This window comes from Polypterus senegalus, chromosome 12, assembly GCF_016835505.1.
Source record: "Polypterus senegalus isolate Bchr_013 chromosome 12, ASM1683550v1, whole genome shotgun sequence".
Lineage (NCBI taxonomy): Eukaryota > Metazoa > Chordata > Cladistia > Polypteriformes > Polypteridae > Polypterus > Polypterus senegalus.
This window is the reverse complement of record NC_053165.1, coordinates 103,755,947-103,765,679: the sequence shown is the minus strand read 5'-3', so window position 1 is coordinate 103,765,679 and position 9,733 is coordinate 103,755,947. Positions and strand designations below refer to the sequence as shown.

General features: G+C 44.5%; 1 long non-coding RNA gene across 1 annotated transcript; it reads right to left on the bottom strand.

Moving 5' to 3' along the window:
- Positions 1-1,089: 1,089 nt before the first annotated feature.
- Positions 1,090-8,029, bottom strand: LOC120541452. The gene is made up of 3 exons (XR_005636005.1): positions 7,386-8,029; positions 7,042-7,151; positions 1,090-1,649 (listed from the first exon to the last, which is right to left on the bottom strand). It is a non-coding gene; the product is annotated as an uncharacterized LOC120541452 (long non-coding RNA).
- Between the last annotated feature and the right edge of the window lie 1,704 nt (positions 8,030-9,733).

Here is a 9,733-nt window from a genome sequence, read left to right as displayed (position 1 = left end):
CGGTGAGTGACCAGGGTGTCCTCCCACCTGAGGAGGCAATACCGCAGATGTGTAATGTCCCACTTTATATCCAGTGCTTCCTGCTCTATTGCTTTGTACCTCATCTACCAGTTCAGCAGTTTCTGGCTGAGGTACTTAGTGATGTGTTTAGCTCTGTCGACAACCGGGCTCAGAACAACACGAGACCGCTGTCCAAGGCATCAATCTGGAGAAAGAAAACTAATGAGAAGTTAGGGGTTATCAACACTGGAGCTGACATGAGAGCTGTCTTTAAGTCATAAAATTCAGACTCTGTCTGAGGAGTCCATACCATATATTGGGTGCCTTCTCTTTTTGTCAATTTCATTAAAGACGCTACCCACTGGGAGAAATGGGGTACCCTGCCAATAAAAAATACATACACCTGCCTTGTTGTTTGCAACCAGGGCAATCGACCCATCACACTGCTGGAGTATTTAGCCTTGAAATAACACTTTTTGGTATTAATCTAGAGACCAACATTGCAGAGTTCAATATGTGCTTCAAATGATCCTCCCATGTGCTAGAGACACATTGTCTAGAAAGGTATTATGGGTCCGGAACATTGTCCACAAGATGCTGGAAGGTTCCTGGAGCTTTATGCAGACTAAAAGGAAGAACACAATATTGCCAGTGGCTACTAGGGGTGCTAAATCCAGTCTCTTCCTTTGCTGCATCCATCAGGATATCTTGCCAGTAACCTTTGGTCAGGCACAGGAACTGGAAAGTCCCAGGTGCTACAGGAGGTTGTCCACCCTTGGCATGGGGTAGGTGTCAAAATGGGAGACCTGGTTGAGCCAGCCAAAGTCATTACAAACACCACAGCTTCTGTCTGGTTTGGGGACCAGTACAATTGGACTGGACTATGGGCTGCAACTGGCCTCATTGACACTTTGATCCAATATGCGCTGGATCTCTAGTTCCACCTCAGATTGGGAGGAGGTACCATTGTTCTTGGATCATGACCTTGTCACAATGTCATGTCATTTAACTGTTCAGCGTTGAGGTGCCAAGTCTTTAACAGGTTCATGTGGTAAACACATTCTTGCAGATGGCGGTTTGGTTGGTACACCAAGTAATCATCCAGTCTCTTTCTCTCTTGTATTTCTAAAGCCCCCAGCCAGTGGGCCAGAACTTGGAATAGATGTGAATTAGTACCATAACCTGATCACCTGGACAAAACTTACAAAGGCAGAGCTGCATCTGTGTGCGCTGAACACATTCAAGGTGTTCTTTTTACAAGGGGTCAAAGCCATGAGAAACAGTCGCATAAGTTCATGACATACTCAATAATATTGCTGGAGGAAGGCATTGCTACCTCCTTCTAAACCCTCCTGAATTAGGCCAAGCAGACTCCATGGCAGTCTCCTGTATAAAAGCTTGAATGGAGAGAAATCCACAGCAATGCTTCCCGTAAAGCAAAGAGGACAAAGGGAGGCAGATGGTCCCAGTCTCTCCTGTCTGTGTGTATCATCTTTGTCAGCATCTGGCACAATCACTCATCTAAGCCATCTGTTTCTGGATGGTAGACAGATGTCTGGAGATGGATGATATGTAACAGCCTGGCGATTTACAAGAAGGTATTTGAGGTGAAGGGAGTCCCCTGGTCAGAGAGGACTTCATAGGGGATGCTGAAACAACAACAACAACAACATTTATTTATATAGCACATTTTCATACAAACAGTAGCTCAAAGTGCTTTACATATTAAAGAATAGAAAAATGAAAGACATAATTATAAAAAATAAATCAACATTAACATCGAATAAGAGTAAGGTTCAATGGCCAGGGGGGACAGAAAAAACAAAAAAAACTCCAGACGGCTGGAGAAAAAATAAAATCTGTAGGGATTCCAGACCATGATACCGCTCAGTCCCCTCTGGGCATAACGTGAAAAGACCCCTACTAGTTCCAGGGCAACAGGTTTTTGTGTTAGCCACCCGTAGAGGTATACCTTCCAGATACCAGGTGGTGTAGTCCACAAAGAAAAGAATATATTTATGACCCATTGATAACAGTTCAAGCAGGATGACAATGTCAGCCATTACATGATCGAAAGGTATGTCAATAATCAGCTCAGGGATTTGAGATGATTGATACTCTGGGCAGGACCTATAAAAGCTGCACGCAACTTTGTGTACTCCTGGCCAACAGAAGCACACTGTGATGTGCTTGAGGGTTTTTTTTTTTTATGCTCCCAGGTGCACTCCTAATAGGTGTCAGTAGGCCAAGTCGATTATCTGGCATTGGTATGGCTGCGGAATGAGGAGTTGGCTCAACCTGTGTCTCAGCCACCCGCTATAGCAGATCATTCTGTAAGAGAAACTCGGGACCAGCTGTTATGGACTTTCTGGTCAGTTTAACATTGACTGTGAGAACTGCATTCCTTGCAAACTTCAAGGAATCATCATTCCACACAAACTTCAAGGAATCATCATTCCACTGCTCAGGCTTACTTTGAGCCCATTCTTGTCCCATTATAAGTGTATAGGACGGGATTGGCAGCAAAAATACACATAACCAGCATAACTGTCCCTTGTATGCTATGGGGTAGGTCTGGACCTCGCCAAGGTCCTGACGAGACATATTGGCATGAAACAATGGTAATGTTTCTACTAGAGTCACATAAAGTGTACACAGAGTGCCCATTCAGTCCTGCAATGCCTGAAAAAGGGAGAGATAGAAGGATAAACACAGCTGCACAACAGCACCTTTCTCCTTTGGTCCAACCACACTCGATCACACCATCTAGCCAAGCACAGTGGGCAACACGTTGCCACAGCATTAGCACCAGACCTGGAGCGGGAAGCAGTCCCACTTTCGGGCCGGGAGTTGACCTTCTCTGGGACTGGCATCTGTCCCACAGTACCACTGTAGGTGGTAGGCCAAACCCCTCTTCCACTCATGGGGTTGCTTGAACTGGCTAGCTGAACGATGCCATATGGTGATCTCTTCCAAGGCAACCATTGTCAGACCATGGCTGCCTTATTATGGGGCGTACCTTGTGGTCTGGTAGGATGTGTTCCCCGGGACTGATCAAAAAGCATGAACCCTTGCTGGAAACTTTGTGTCAAAGTGCCATTCACGGCATCTTCATGCCTGACTGGAGGTGGCGAGACCATAGTGGGCCAAAATCTCATGCTCAAGTGTGTTGTAATCCACTGCTGCTTTCTCCTCCAAATCATAGCAGGCCCTCTGAGCCTTGTCAGACAGAAAGGGAATGAGGAGATGAGCCTATTCATGACATGGACACTGCCTGGTGGCGTTATGCTTGAAAATGCACTGCCTTGTGGGTCTGCATCCATCGGCTCCGCTTGTTGCACCTGCAGCTTGTTTATCTGGTCTACAAGTTGCAGTGCTACTTCCATTAGGTTTACTTGGTCAGCAATCCTACCGACTATGCCAATTGTGTATGAGTGATGAAATGCAAGTCTCAAACAAACACATTTTTGGGGCACCAACTCAGTCATCCCAGTTAACTTCTTGCAAATATAATGAAAATACAAGCACTCACTGGCACAAAGAAAACAACATTGCACCAGTCAGGCTTAGTACAAGTTCAGGTCGGGTTACAGGATTTCTGTCAGTGTCATGCTCTGCTCACAGTGCCATACCTACTTCTGCCGACCTTGCACTATATGGCATAAAAACTGGAAGGGGCAGAGTCGGGTGCATTCAGGGAGCATCTTCTTGGTGTTGCTGGAGGAAGAGATGAGTGTATGGTTAGCAGCAGCACCCCCTCTTGACTCGGGGTGGTACCACATACCTTAGAGGAGCCATGAGGATGACCCACAGATATGCACACGTGATAATATTTATTTATTTAAAGAGCTTTTCTAAAAATTCAAAATTTCCCTAAGAGACAAAGTTCTTTCTGTCTATAAATGTATTCACACAAAGAACTATAGACACGTGGAATAAGCTAATAAGTGGTGTAGTAGAGAGCAGGTGATTGGCAACATTCAAAACTCAACTTCTTGTTATTTTGGAGAAATTAGTTGTAAAGGATTGGTGAAATTTGTTGGGTTGAATGACCTGTTCTTGTCAAATATTTTCCTATTGTTCAAATTTTCTAAGGCCCTCTGCATTTTCAAGTGGAACAGAACTTTGGTTTACATTTGAAATGGTTCAATAAATAATGCCACTCTTAACTTTGGTGGCTGGCCTTGTTCTTTTTAACATTGGGAGCACAAGGATATCAGTAAACTCTGTGACTTGTTTAATGATGTTGGATTCCAAATATTCTGGTCTCATTTTTGGTTCACTATTTACATCCCTTTTCCTCTTCTCTACAACTGCAGTCAACGCTCAAGAGACACAGCATCTACCTTCCTTTGTGCCACTGCATGCTCCTCCACTCCATTTTTTTCATTCCTACTCATCTATGAGTTTGAGAGCACGTGCTGATTTCAGCACACTGCCCCCCCTAACATGACAAACCACCTGGATTGGGACCCAAGTGCAGCCATGCAACGGGTGACACCTCCGCACCACACTGGAGCAGTTTGAGGTTTTGCACAGGGGCTGGAATGCCAATCCTGCCACCAACCCCCAAGTCTTGCTTGCATGTTGGAGGACTGGCTTACAGGGCTGGGTGCAGGTTAACATCACACCCAGGATGGAGCAATTGCAGAATAAATGCCTTGTTTAAGGTAGACAGTAAAGAGTCACTTCTGCTATTTATGGGATTCAAACCAGCAACCTTCCAATTGCCGGCCCAGATCCTTAACCTCAGAGCCGCCACTACTTATCTATGCAGAAGCATTTTTCCATCCTGGACTCCAGAGGTTCTCAACAGGGAGCCCAATACCAGACGTCAGTAAACTTTCAGGGGGCTGCAAGATGAAAGAATGATTATAAAATAGCTGCAAGACACTGATATCACTAAAAATTATGCTACAGCAGGGCTGTCAAGCTTATTTTTGTAAAGTGGAGGCTATTCACAACACTGTACCATCTCGGGTCACAGACAGAGAGCACTAATGGGAGATACCTCCCAAGTAAATTAGGGCAACATGGAAAAGACTGACACTGAGGGGGTAAAAAAGGGGTAAAGGGAGGGCTGGGCCAGAGGGATACTGTTCTTTTGTAACAGTGGCAGGTGCAATGGAGAATACGTCAGCTGGATTGAAACAGTATTCATCTGCAATGAAAAGAACCATGAGATTGTACAAACCAGAGATTTTAAAAGTGGAGAGAGAACAGAGGAGGTGAAGATGTGACCTGGGGCTGGACACTAGACACAAGACCATAAGTAGAGAAGCGAGCTATAAAATAAGTAAAACGTTATGCACGGTAATTCAGTAGCTAGGATGTCTCAAAGGCCAAAAGGGTAAGGAGTTATAGTTGTATGTAAATAGTTCTCAATTCAGTTCCTTTTATATTACCGTATACACTGATCTTTCTTCGTCCTTTTCACCTTTTCCCCCTTCAATGTGGGGTCGATGTGTAGTATCAACATTCTCCGAACAGCCCGTTAATGAATCTCCTCCCCAGACAGACCCTTTTCCTTCAGATCTTCTTTTACTTTACCCATTACCTCCGGTTTGGCCTCCCTCACTTTCTCTTCCTCGGTACTCACATTCCCATCACTCCTTTGCCCCACATATTCCTCATCTCTCCTCATCACAGGTCCACACCACTTCAGTCTACTTTCGTAGCTATCTCTCCCAGTTGTTGTTGTTCCACCGATTGTCTCATTTCTTATTCTGTCCTTTTTTTGTAACTCCATACATCCGTCTCAACATTCTCATTTCTGCCACATCTAAACTTCTCTTGCACTCACATTACTGCCCTTGTCCCTGCTCTACACGATTTGCCGGTCTTATGACAATTAACCTTCACCTTAATTCTTCCATCACGCAATACTCCTGATAACGTCGCCCAATTGTTCCATCCTCACTGCACTCTATAGGTTATCTCTGCAACTCATTTTCAATCTTTGGCCACCACTGATCCTAAATATTTAATTGTATCCACTGTAGCGGATGGCCGGGACGCCTCTTCTTTATATGGTCCTTGGGAACAAGCATGGACCCAACGCTAGATGACAGAAACCCCAAACCCCCGGTGTGGCCCGGTGCCTCGGATTCCCGCAGTGCTCCATGGGTGCCACCAGGGGGTGCTGCAGTGGTTCCTGAGCCCATGTGAGCGGTTCTTCCACCACACCCGGAATTGCAGCTGGAAATGGGTCATCGAACACCAGGAGCTTTTCCAGGGTGGGCTATAAAAGGAGCCAGCAGCCACCACTCCGGGAGGAGGGAGGATGGAGACAAAGCTTGCCGGAGTGGAGTGGTGGAGAAAAAGTGAGAGAAGAATTAGAATTCTGTGGTGCTGTGCTTGTGGGACTGTGTTATGCCTGTGGGGAACGGAGAAGGCGTTAAAGAAAATAAAAACATTTATTTGTTTTACCAGTGTGCCTCCTGCGTCTGGTTGAGTGTTGATATAGTGCCTTTTGTCAAACCACTGTTTTTAATAGCTTTCCCTACAGGCTAACTTCTGAATCCTGATCATCAGTAAACCTCATATATTCTATTTTCTTTTTCCTATTTATCTTCAACCCTCTGCCATTCCAAGCCCTTCTCCATCCTTCCAAATTCCTCTTTTCTGGTGCTGCATAACACAATGTCATCGGAAAGAAAACCTGCCTCAGAGGGATGCATCTTTTATCCCATAACCATACTCTGATCTTTATGCAATTGTTAAACATACAGATTTCTGCAATAACTTCCTCATTCTGCTGTGCCTTCTTACCAAAATGAGTCGCTACAACATGAGAAAACTGACAGTCATTATGGGTTGCATTTAACAAGGACCCCCTTTAATGCTCATTTCCCATATACCCCTGTTAGAGTATTAATCTGTAGTTAGGACGAGTATGGGTGGCTCACAATGACCCATCAAGAAAAAGTGAAAAGAAGGCTGCTTGAAGACCTCCACTGCGATGACGGGGACGGTCTCATGAAGGGGATGGTGGGGCGACTTCACACAGACACACACTGCTGCAGCACTCGCTTTACAAACCTGCACACTTGTGAAGGCTGCCTGGCCGTCCTTCCACTTGTTTTCTTCCGACTTGCTTTTTACACGTAGACAGAAAATGCCTTTACATTGGCATGTTGCTTTAAGTGTGGCTGTCACAAAACAAAGAAGATGCTTTAATTAAGATATGAAAAAATGTCTGCAGCAATTAATTACATTTATACTCAGAAATACTGAATCATTTTATGCTATTTTTAAAAATGAATAGTTAAGATTAGTGATAAGTGAGCAGCTTTGGTTGTTATTGGAAATACATGCAGTGACAAACTCTGCATTTTGGTAACAACTGGTTATTATTTATTCTCAAGAATACTTTAAAGAAATACCTGGTCTGCTGGGTTATATACAGTGTCGTCCCATCGGTGTACCGGAGATCATTTGTCCACATGCATCAACACCATCCTCCCGTCTTCACCTCTGGAGCCATGTTCTTTCTCCTATGTTGTATTTTCTTTACATTAATAACCAACTCTTACTTCTGATGTTACCTTTCTAGATTTATTTTTTTCAGCCTGTTACCTCACACCAGCTGAAGATTTTCTTTCTTAGTATTTTTATTGTAAAACCTCTCCTTCTCTCTGGAAAACTGTGCAACCTCTCCCAGGGGGACTGGGAATTTGCTGCCTAAAATCTGATTTACCTTGAGCTACCCTTGTCACTGATCAATAGGCATCCGGCAAACCTGTCATGAGATCAAATAAATCCATGCCGCTCTTCAAATTCTTGGAGGGTCCCCCCCCACGATGCAGTTCTCCTTTGCTTCGCTTATGCTGCATGCGGCAGCCCCTGTGGCGTTTGCCTTCCTCTGCTGAGGCAGGCGTCTCTTCTTTCTCGTGATCTCTTACTCATTCCTATACAGTTACATTACCCTCAGGATAGGAATCGCGTATCTGTGTTTCTGTATTCCCTTCCCCTTGGGCCAATAGGGTATGTTTTGATAAAAGTTTAAAAAAAAAAGTTAATTACAAAATTAAAATAGTAGTCTGCCTTGGTATTATAGATAAGACAGTTCAATGAATCTGCAAAGTGGGGATTTATATGCAGCAGCTAAGAATAACATGAGAAAAATGGAAAAAGCGGACTTACACCACACTGATTTATTAGATTCTTGAATACCAAAGCTTACAATTTTCAAGCTAATTTATTTAACCCCAAGGCGCCTCCATCATCCGTGGAAAGAGAAGAGCTGCTGCTGCTGTAACTTTATACATGAAAACTGTGAATAGCGTTGAAAGAATTGCCTCATATATGAAGAATGAGATGAATAAAAAACCAAAATGTAAAAATGTGGAAGCCAAAAAATAGGAGTCATTGCATGAAGTGCAAATTCTAATACGTTAGGGTGAGTTTCTAATGACCTTTCGATACTCTGGTAGGTTTTGTCAGCATCCACATAATTTGAAGTTACGATGCATATTTTAGGTGTGAACAAATATGAGGGGGGGCTTCAGTTGGCAGCGTTACATCCTCGCAGTTTTATTATGTGCCCATCGTTATGTTAGCACACTAGAAAAATGTACACTAGATTTACAGTTTAAAAATATATACTCAGCAAAAAAAGAAACGTCCTCTGACTTTCAACTGTTTTTACTTTCAGTAAACTTAATGTGTAAATATTTGTATGAACACTAAAAGAGTCAACACCATAAGACATAAACTAAAAATGTTTCACAATGTGTCCCTGAATGAAGGGAGGCTCAAAATCAAAAGTACCAGTCAGTATCTGGTGTGGCCACCAGCTGCTTGAAGTACTGCAGTGCATCTCCTCCTCATGGACTGGACCAGATTTGTCAGTTCTTGCTGTGAGATGTTACCCCACTCTTCCACCAAGGCACCTGCAAGTTCCTGGACATTTCTGGGGGGAATGGCCCTAGCCCTCACCCTGCGATCCAACAGGTCCCAGACGTGCTCATTTCCTTCGACGATAAACACGAATCCATCCATCACCCCTGGTGAGACAAAACCGTGACTCATCAGTGAAGAGCACTTCTTGCCACTCCTGTCTGGTCCAGTGAAGGTGGGTTTGTGCCCATAGGCGGCGTTGTTGCTGGTGATGTCAGGGAAGGACCTGCCTTACAACAGGCCTACAAGCCCTCAGTCCAGCCTCTCTCAGCCTATTGCGGACAGTCTGAGCACTGATGGAGGGATTGTGTGTTCCTGGTGTGACTCGGCAGTTGTTGTGGCCATCCTGTACCTGTCACGCAGGTGTGATATTCGGATGTACCGATCCTGTGCAGGTGTTGTTACACGTGGTCTTCCACTGCGAGGATGATCAGCTGTCCTTCCTGTCTCCCTGTAGTGCTGTCTTAGGCGTCTCACAGTGCGGACATGGCAATTTATTGCCCTAGCCACATCAGCAGTCCTCATGCCTCCCTGCAGCATGCCTAATGCACGTTCACGCAGATGAGCAGGGACCCTGGGCATCTTTCTTTGGGTGTTTTTCACAGTCGGTAGACAAGTCTCTTTAGTGTCCTGCGTTTTTACAACTGTGACCTTAAATGCCTACTTTCTGTAAGCTGTTAAGGTCTTAACGACCATTCCACAGGTGCATGTTAATTAATTGATTATGGTTGGGAGTGGGAATTACAACAAGAAGAACGCGGTCTTCCTCTTCAGCCACTGAGACCTTAGCAGGGGACCTAAATGGGGCATGTTGGGTACGAAGAAGCGGTCT